Below are 10,585 nucleotides of genomic sequence, written 5' to 3' on the forward strand. Positions count from 1 at the left end.
GTAGGCTGGGTATTATTAATAACTGTGCTATTCTATCTCCTGGTGAAATTACTGATATACCCTTTGTAGAACTAGCTATAATTTTTATTTCACCTTCATAATCGGGATCAATTACCCTGGGACTTATCATAAGTCCTTTTAGAGTAGAAAAACTGCGTCCTAACAATAAGCCTACTGTTCCTTGGGGATGAGGTCCTTTTATTCCTGTGGGAATGATTTGAACTCCCATCTCTGGAGTTAGTACTATTCTGGCGGAGGCGCAGATGCCCAACCCTGCGCTCCCTCTGGTTTGTCTGATGAGAGATCTGATGGATAATGTGTCCTGGGCACTACCCTGATGCTGTTGCTGGGTTCCTCCATGTTGTTTCTGGGTTCCTCCAGTACCCCGTATATTTATGGTGGTGGGCCCCAGAGCATTGAGCCCCCCTGTCCATTTTTTGGCAATGGAGCCCGATGCCTTTCTCCACAATATCGTGGGTAAACACCTGGTCCTTTTCCATTTTTTGATAATGGAGTACCCTCTATGGTGGTTTGAGAATGGCATTCATTAGCCCAATGTCTTCCTCTACGGCATCATGGGCAAATACCCGGTATTCTCCTTTGATACCTAGCTTTGTTAAATCCTCCTCCTATGGGGCAATTCCTTTTAAAATGTCCTGTTTGTTCACAATTGTAGCATGTTTTTGGCCTGGCATCTAAAGTCTATTGTACTGCAGCTGCCACGACTTGCCCTTGTTCATTAATGTCTCTACATAATTTAATATATGTGTTTAAATCTCCATGTTTCCATGGACTAATGACCTCTCTGCACCAACGATTTGCTTGGTCATAAGCCAGTTGTTTTATTAATGGCATTGCTTGTTCTGTATCCCCAAAAACTCTGGTAGCTGTTTGAATATGCCTATCTACAAATTCAGCATAAGGTTCATTAGCTCCCTGTATTACCTTAGATAATTGACCTTGCAAATCTCCATATCCTTGTAAAGTCTTCTATGCCCTAACTGTGTCTCCAGAAATTTGTGCATATATAGCAGGATAATATTCAATTTGTTGCTGTTGACCCTCATAAGTTCCTTTTCCTAAGAACATATCTAGATTTCTTTGAGGGTATCCGGCTGCTGCATTTTGCCTAGCCGTCTCCATGCAAAATTCCTCATTGGCAAACTTCCATAACAAATATTGTTCTTCATTTAGCACATATTTACACATACTAGCCCAATCTGCTGGCGTCATGTCCAAGTTGGTAATGGATTCGACCACGCTTACAGTGAAGTGTGCTTGAGGACCATAGGTTGTTACAGCCTCCTTTATCTGCTTCACTGTTTTGAAATCTAAAGCACGGTGAATTCATTGCCCTCTTACCTGCTCAAGTACAGGGCATGCTAATCTTTGAGGTCCTGTCTCAGGATCCCATCTATCAACTACGGGGGTTGAGGGCCACTCAGCTATCTCCCTAGGTGGAGCTGTTGGTTGAATTATGCCCTCTGGTGATAGAACGGTGTTAGTAGCAGCCTCCTGTTGTAGCTTTTCCCCTAATAGCTGTTTCTCCTCTAAGCTTTCTTCCTTTAAATTTTCTTCCTCTGCCTGAGTAGCTCGAGAGACCTTCTCTTTTGCTTGATCTAAAATGTCTTTCTCCATGGTCTGAGCCTCTAACGATTTACTTAACAGTCTTTCAGTTTGTTTTTTACTAATTTCTAATCTGTTATAAAGATAACGCATTCGAATAAGATAACACAAAACAAAACCGAAACAGAATGAAACAAAAATGGAACAAAAAATCATTGTATCAATTTTCCTATTTTCTTGACATATGCATTTGTGGTCTATTTCTATCTCTTCCTCAAGGGCGAACAACTTCAAACCTTGAGCCAACCATTTTTCCCATTCTGCCTGAGAAAGTTCTAGGGATAGGCAGCTTGAAACAAAAACAAAACAAATCAAAACAAGAACACATTGTTTTTTAAAATGGTCACCCATTCTCTTGCCTTCCCTTAGGGGCGAGCAATTTCACTTACCCCCAAGCTTCAGAAATTTCCCGCATGAGTTGCCAATTGCCGCAGTCTGGCTGGGCACAAATCATGAGCCACTGAAGCAGGAACAAACTTTCTTTTTGAACTGCAAGAAAACACTTCACACACGCTCCCGGGGAATTCTCCTGAATGCCACGCGGCTCGTCCAGGAACCCCCACTGGAAATATCTCTCCCAGAAATCCCTGCTCCTGTACTTTCCCAACCAATGGGAACTCTCAGGGAATCCCCAGGAGAACTCCAAAGTAGTGCAAGAACTCAAAAGTAGCAGCCGAGGCGGATAGTAATGCCTCGCCTATCAACCAATACTGTTGGCAAAATGCCAGGGGCCATACAGACTTGGCCGTGGTTCTCAGCATATGTTTATAAATATTATGTAAATAATAAAGTACACATTAAATATTTTTATCGATAAAGAATTAGAACAGTAAAATATTTATATTGAACGCATTAGAAAAAATATGTCTGTTTTCTAGATTGATGTTTTCCCTAAAAGGGAATATCTTTTATCTAATGAGGGATTATTTTGTAAAATACCATGCATTTTAACTCTGCTATTTCATGATTTACAGATTTTGAAAAAATAAAAATACAAAACATTTGTGTATATGTATCTTCCTGTGCAAAGTACAAATAAAATTAATGAAAACAATCTACACCTTTGATATGTGAATGACCCATATATTTTATAATTATTTGAATCTGAAGAGCTCTAAAAAGAAAATTGTATATCAAAATATATTGCCTCAACTGATAATAGAAAACTGCTCATAATAATTTCAGAATCAGACTACCAATGAAATATGAAACTATATACTATGCATCTTTTTATCAGATAACTTTTACAGAGTCAAAATACATTAATTTTAACCAATGTCAATAAATCTTATTCTATAAATATTTCTGCTTTGCTTCATGGAATGTTATAAAATTGTGCACATTTTCATCTTGAAATTTTAGCTCTCTAATTGTAAAATTTATTTCCCATTTAATAACTTTATAACAAATGGGAGGCTCTGTAATGTAAATTATAAGTTAGATATAACTAACATAATATTTAGAAGAAAACACACAAAAAAGAAGCAAAAGTAAAGTTGACTAATAATAAACTCATTAATACCAAACTGACCTAATAGGAATTTTTATTTTTGAAAGTCACTGTTTTTTTATATATATATCCCAAAACATCATGAGTCCATATCAATTAACCCAAGTGCACACCAGAGAGGATTAGCATCATTTATGTATTAAATCAGGACAGCTAAACTTCATAATTTTAGAAGTAATTGAATTGTAGATGCCAATTTTCTGGATTAACATTATCTGCAATTTTTTTTTCTCAATTCTCAAAGGAAAGTTCATTACAACCTGATTATCTAAGAGATGGGTTTCTTCTAAGATGATACATCAGTCATTTGTACATTTCAACATTTATTTCTGTTTCACTAAAAATGTTTTTGAAAATGATTATCAGTAAAAATGCCTAAAATTACTCCCCCTCCCAAATCACTACATATAACAAAATCATATACACAGATATTTGCAGACAAAGTCCAAGTCAAGAGAGGCCAATAAACAAGAAATTTATTTGGTCTGAACATTCTCTAGGTATGAATCTTCATGTGCCTATCTGCTGCTCATCATTTCCAAGCACTAATATTATTCCAAATCACCTCAAATCAATAAACAAATCATGTAAACTTTTATCACTGATATTTCTAGTGTCTTCCTCTTGGATTTTCATTATTGTGCATACAAACTGAAATTTTATACAATTATTATAGAATAAATCAATTTATAATAAATTACAAATTGATAACTAAAATTTCCTTACTCAGGCTCCTTAACATCATATCTGTTCTTCATTTATGATTTGAGTTTTCCCACATGAAGGAAGGATAAGCTTTCTAAATATTTTTTCACATTCTTTTCCTATAGAACTAATTGCATATTTGAATATATGGAACTAATCTATTTCTTATAGGAGAATAAACATCTGATTTACTAATATCTTAATTTTTACTTAGAAAATGAGAAACTTAGTTGAAAATGATTGGTATACTTTATCCTTTAAAATATGTAGATGATTTCAAGTAAATGTAAAGTTAATGTTTGAAATTTCAAAAGGAAATGTTGTATTGGTTGTTTCAAAGATTTTTTTGATTTGACTAAATTGCTAATCATACAATTTTAATTTGTGTGGAATGTTGTTGGCAAAAGGTTTGCTGTTTTAAGCAGTTTCATTCCCCCTGACATTGTGAGATGTGGCTGGCCACTATTATTGCCTGTCTTATTTTTTTCCTCATATTTATATAGAACTGAAATTAAAAAGTGCATCATTATTAAAAATTTCTAAAAGTTTTCATTCCATTGCTTACATCAAAAAAATATATTTCTATTTGCAATGATGACACACATATATACTCAGGTAAAATGTACAAATTGTTTTATTAATTGAGTGGAGAATACTTTTACTAGATGTATCTGTGTTAGTAATAGCTTACTTCTGGAAGCTAACTCTAAAGCAGCAGAAAATATTCCTTTGGAGGATGTGGCAGTCTTTGAGCATTTTAAAGAAGAAATGTTCCTAGATATTTAGCATTAGCAAATCAAGCTGAAGAAAATGCCTTTATAATGTCAAAAGAGCAAACTCATAAAACCACTTTCCATTGTGAGTCTCTTTTATCCTTTTTTCTGTGATCATTACATTGAGGCCCTAAACTATGACTGATTGGAGATGGGATAAATGCTCTCCTGGGCTCAGTGAGAAGATAATTTCCCCTCTGGGACTGAAAGAGTTACCCTTAGAGGAGCACTGCCTTATGTTTTTGTTGTTCTATTTCTATTCCTATCCTATTTTCTCAGATCTTTCTTTTGTCTGTTTGTTTTATGTTAACACTTCCTAAGAAGTTTCATTCAGACAAAATTTCTTGTTAGAATCTCCTCCTGCGGATCCTGACTTACATAACTGGAGAGACAGATAAAGATCGTGGATAGATACATAGGAGGGAAGGTAGGTAGACAAATGACGGGAAGATAAAGATTCTACTCTAAGAAGTTTCATGACTCATTTTTTTCAGCAGCTATCATAAATATAATTTCATGCAAAGATCAAATATTGTGTTGAGGCATAGATATATAGGGTAATGTTGTGGTGGGTAAGGTATACGCAGGCCCATGTTACTTTTTTTTTTTTTAACTTTATTCCTCTCTTTTCAACCAAAAATATATTTAGGAACTAAGTAGAACTTCCTTATTATAAATAATACTTGATTCATGTGAAATGTAAATTTCTTAATTATTTTAAATAAAAATATAATAAAATAGTATGTTTTTTAAATAGCTCTATATTAGAGTATCACATAGTTATAACTGACTTGTTACATAAATGTCTTAAAAGAGAAAACAATTTTTAAAATCAAGTATTAAAATTTAGAAAGAGGATCCAACATCTCTTAAGGGAAAGAGAAAAAAAATAATGAAGATTAAGAAATTAATACAACATAGAAGATAATGAAATTAACAAATAAACATTACAGATCTCTTTGGAAAACTTTTCTAGTTATGACCAGTATTTTATTCCTTCATTATTATTTAAACAAAATAATTATTTCTAGCTTATTGTCACTGGCATTAGAGATGGCACTTTCTGATCAGTTCTGGACAATAGGATAAAGCAACTTCTAGGAAATGTCTTTAATGGTAATGCAAATCTCCTGGTTTTCAGGAACTGGTTATTATAACTAGGCTAATTTTGCCCATGATGGTGTGATTATGTACAGGGAATCAATCTTTTGTGATGGTGTAGTTGCTATCACCAAGCTAGGTGTGCTCAACAACAAACGCTGGTTTTGTGAGAAAGCAGTTTATTGTTCTCTCTTTGGGCCACTGTTACTTCAAGTTTCTTACAGATAGAACCAAAGAACCAAAATATGTAAAGTAAATGAAAAAGAGAAGCAGTCCAACTTAGAAATTGGGTAAGAAAATGAAATATTATTAACATATATAAAAATCGTATCCTCAGAAAAAAATCAGTAATATACAAATACACTCAAAAATTTCTACAATGTCTAGTATTTGTTGAAAAAAGGTAAAGTCGATAAAACAAACATAATTTTAAGTTAATCAGTAATGATGATGGTAATGAAAATAGTGATAACTGAGAATCAGCATAAATATACCTAAAATTAAATATATGTTTCTGTTAAAAATATGGATTGTTTCAAATGTTACATGGCAGTAAATGATGAAAATTACACAAACTAGTTTACAAAGTAAAATTAAAACAAAAAAAAAACATTGCTAAGTGTGATAATCATCATTCTCCTTAATATTTTTATTATGTGAATTTTCCTAGGCAGACTAAATGTAAGACCCTTACCTATGGAAAGGTGTTTCCTATGGTTTTTTACAACCACTAGAAGGAATAATGTCATTATACTTGACCTATTTACAAAGTTAGTTCTCTTTCTCCTATATTTATTAACTTTGAGGATTTACATGTTCATTTTATTTGTGGACCTAAGGCATTTGTTCCTGTCATTATAGGTAGAAACCATAAACATCTTAAAGTACTCTTTCTTATTTTCTTCCTCTTACATTTTACATAGGTTAATCTCACTCAATAGTAAATAGCAATGTCAATTTTCTATCTGTATAATATATTTAACTTATTGTTTTTGTTTGATGGCAATGATGTTTTGGGGTATGACACCAAAAGCACAGGAAACAAAGGGAAAATGACAAATGAGATTTCATCAAATTAAGAAGATTCTGCATTGCAAAAAAAAAGAGAGAGAGAGAGAGAGAGAGCAAAAAAATGGGAAGACAAGCTACAGAATGGGAGAAAGAATTTGCCAAGCATACTTCCAATAAGGGGTTGATATGTATAAGATACTCACAGAACTTAAGAGCACAAAAGCAAATATCCTGATTAAAACATGCCAAAGGACTAGAACATATATTTCTCCAAAGAAGGTACACAAATGGCCAATGTAGATATAAAAAGGAGCTCAGCATCACTAATCATGAGAGAAATGTAAAATCAAAACCATAACGTGACATCACCATACCCAGTTAAGATGTGTGTCATTAAAAAGCCAAAAAGATAACATATGTTGGTAAGGATGTGAAGAACAAGGAACCTTTTCACTGTTCGTAGAAATGTAAATTGTATAACCATATGGGGAAGAGTATGGCGGCTCTTCAAAAAATTAAAAATAGAACTACCTTATGATCCAGTAATCACACTTCTGGCTATGTATCTGAAGGAAATACAATCTGTATATAGCAGAAATGTCTAACTCCCATCTTCATTATAGCATTTATCACCATGTCAAAATATGGAAGCAACCTGTATGTCCATCAATATATGAATGAATGAGGAAAACAGGACAGACATACATGCAGTATGAAATATTTTTCAGCATTAAAAAAAAAAGTCAGTCCCGCCATCTGGGATAGTATGGTTGAACCTGGAAGACATAATGCTAAGTGAAATAAGAGACTGAGAAAAGCAAATACAGCATGATCTCACTAGATGTTAAATCTAAAGCAGTCATATTTAATGAAGCAGAGAGTTGAGTGGTGATTGCCTAAGTTTTGGGAAGTGAGGTGGAGAAAGAAATCAGGCAATGTTGACCAAGTTTTAGTCAACAAGATAAATTAAGTTCTGGAAATCTAATGTGCAGCAATATAACAATAATTCACAATATTCTATCACATACTGGAAATTTGTTGAGGCTAGATCAAAATTTTTTGCACCTTAACAATGGTAACTAAGTGATGTTATAGATATCTTAATTAGCTTAATTGTGCTGATTTTAAGTATATAATTATATAAAATTACATAACAAATATGCAGTTTTGTCAATTATGCCTCAATAATATGAAATATAAAAGAAATAGAATACATAAAAATAAAAATAAAACTGTAATTCGACAAATGCAGTAGAAGATACTAAGGTACAAGTTTGTAGAAATTGACAAACCTGTATTATTTCCCAGAAAGGAGAAGAAAAATAATCCAGGAAAACTACAGAAGTAATATATACTTTGTAGGAGTAGGGGCTGTTCATAAAAATTGCAGTGTGATATATAGGGAATAGAGCTTTTAAAGTATTTTATCACCTTTGAAGAACTAGGGTTTTCACAGATGTTAAATGTTCATCATATTATTTTACATTTAAATCTCTAAAAGTTTCAATAAGCACATGCCATTGATTATCAAAATTAAATTTTCAATGTGGCCTGTTAAACAGATATGAATATTTGACTAACCACAGACAGAAAATCGGGATTATAAGACTTAAAATTCCTTACTGAAGGACATAAAACTAGTAATTTCATGGAACAAGTAGTCAAAAATTAGGGCTCTCTTTACTACTTTTGAAGTAGTAATTCAGAACATACAATCCAAAGATTAAAGCCAAATCATGCACAAACTTCATCATGGGTAAATAATATTATCTATTCTAATTGTTGGCAAGGTATAACACTGTATTGGTTCACCAATTAATATATTACAGTGTGTTAAACACTGAATTTAGAATTGTTGATTTAAATTGGTGAAAAATTTTTATTTCCTATTTTTTCAGAAATAATTTAGAAGATATTAATTATTCACATATGATATTGCTATCAAAGGCACATGAATATATTTGGCTATAAGTAGTACACATTTTTAAAATATGTATATGCTGTGATAAACGTGTTTATGGCCTAGATATTGGTAATAGTTCCACAGGTATACACTTACCCACAAACTTATTGAGATTTATGCATGAGATATATACTCCTTTTGAATGTCATTTTAACCTCGATAAAATAGTTTTTAAAATTCTGGAAAGTGATAACAATTATAAATGAAGATTTTTAAGCCTTTCTATAGTTTGGATCTTTAATGTTCCCCAAAGGCCCTTGTGTTAAAGGCTTGATCACCAGCCTGTAACACTATTGGGAAGAGATAAAACCTTTAAGAACTGGTGCCTAGTGGAAGAAATGTGAGGCATACAAGGGCATGTCCTTGAAGGAGATACTGGTACCCTGACACTTTCTTTTCTTTCACTTCTTAGCTGCCATGAATAAGCAGTGTCCACCATGTGCTATCACAGGTCCAAAGAAACAGGGCAAGCAACCATTGACTGAATCTTTTGAAACTCTGGCCCCAAATAAACCTTTTGCTTTCTTAAGTTGATTGTCTTAGGTGTTTTGTCACAGGAGCAGAAAGTTGACTAACACAAAACTTAAACATCTGGGGTATAAAAATGTATTTAAACAAGTAAACTAGAGATTCATATTCAATGAAAATAAGGAAAAATTCCTGATTATCAAGTCAAAACTGACCAATATTGTGATGGTTAATTTTAAGTATCAATTGAGTCTGTTAAGAGATACCAGGGTAGCTAGCCAAACAACATTTTGGGTGTGTCTGTAGGTGTTTCTGGAAAGTGTTAATATTTGAATTAGACTGAGAAAGAACACTATACTTAACAATCATGAGATCCTCACCTAAGCCTTGGAGGGTCACAATACAGCAAATGGATAAAGAAAGGGCAAATTTTCTCTCTCCTCTTGAGTTGGTACGTTAATTTTTTTCCTGACCTTGAACATCAGGATTTTCTTGTTCTTGAGCCTTCAACTTGAGATTTAGTTATATCATCAGTGCCCTTGATTCTCAAGCTTCAGACCCAGACTGAATCATACCACTGGCTTTGCTGATTCTCTAGTCTATAGATGACACCTTATTGGATTTCTGGGTGTCCATAATTTCATGAACCAATTTCCATAGAAGTTTCTTTTTGTATCTATGTGTGTTTTTGTGTGTGCTTATAAATATATATGTATGTATATATTATGTATGTGTATATATGTATACATATGTATTATATATGCCTATATAATGTGTGTGTGTGTATATATAATGACCAATATATATGTATGTACACACACATACACATATTCATTCTTTTGGTCATACTTCTTCAGAGAACCCTGACTAATGCAAACTTGTATATTCTGCTACAATTCTATGATCAGCCAGCAATTTCTCTCAAGATTTCTAAGGAAATTTTGAGCAGTATCTCTTTTTACATTTACTTATTAGAGAAACCTTGCCTCAAAAAATGAAGTTCATAATCTGTTCTAAAGCTGATGAAGAAACCCTAATTATTGAGGACAACTTTTTGGCTTTTATACACAGTGGCTTCCTTCTCTAGTCCCATACTTATTTCCATCACTTTAATGGTTTGTTCCTCTATAATTTTTCTGCATTAGTTTCTAGAAAACCTAAAACATTCTACTTTTGATGTGTTGCTGTTTGTTTGATTGTTTGTTTGTTTTGTAGTAATTGTTGTTGGTGGTGTGGGTTTGTGTGTTTTCATGTTTTATCTGTTGTTTTTTATTCCCAAGAGACAGCAGGATAGGAATTGGAATCTAGGTGTTCATTTCAGTTCTTGGAAATTTTGGTTGATCTGTCATTTTTCCATACACTATTGAACTGCCTTCTTTTAATATTATATAGGAATATTTCATATATGATATATTGCCTTTCTGCACT

The sequence above is a fragment of the Callospermophilus lateralis genome, chromosome 8 (genome assembly GCF_048772815.1).
Source record: "Callospermophilus lateralis isolate mCalLat2 chromosome 8, mCalLat2.hap1, whole genome shotgun sequence".
Lineage (NCBI taxonomy): Eukaryota > Metazoa > Chordata > Mammalia > Rodentia > Sciuridae > Callospermophilus > Callospermophilus lateralis.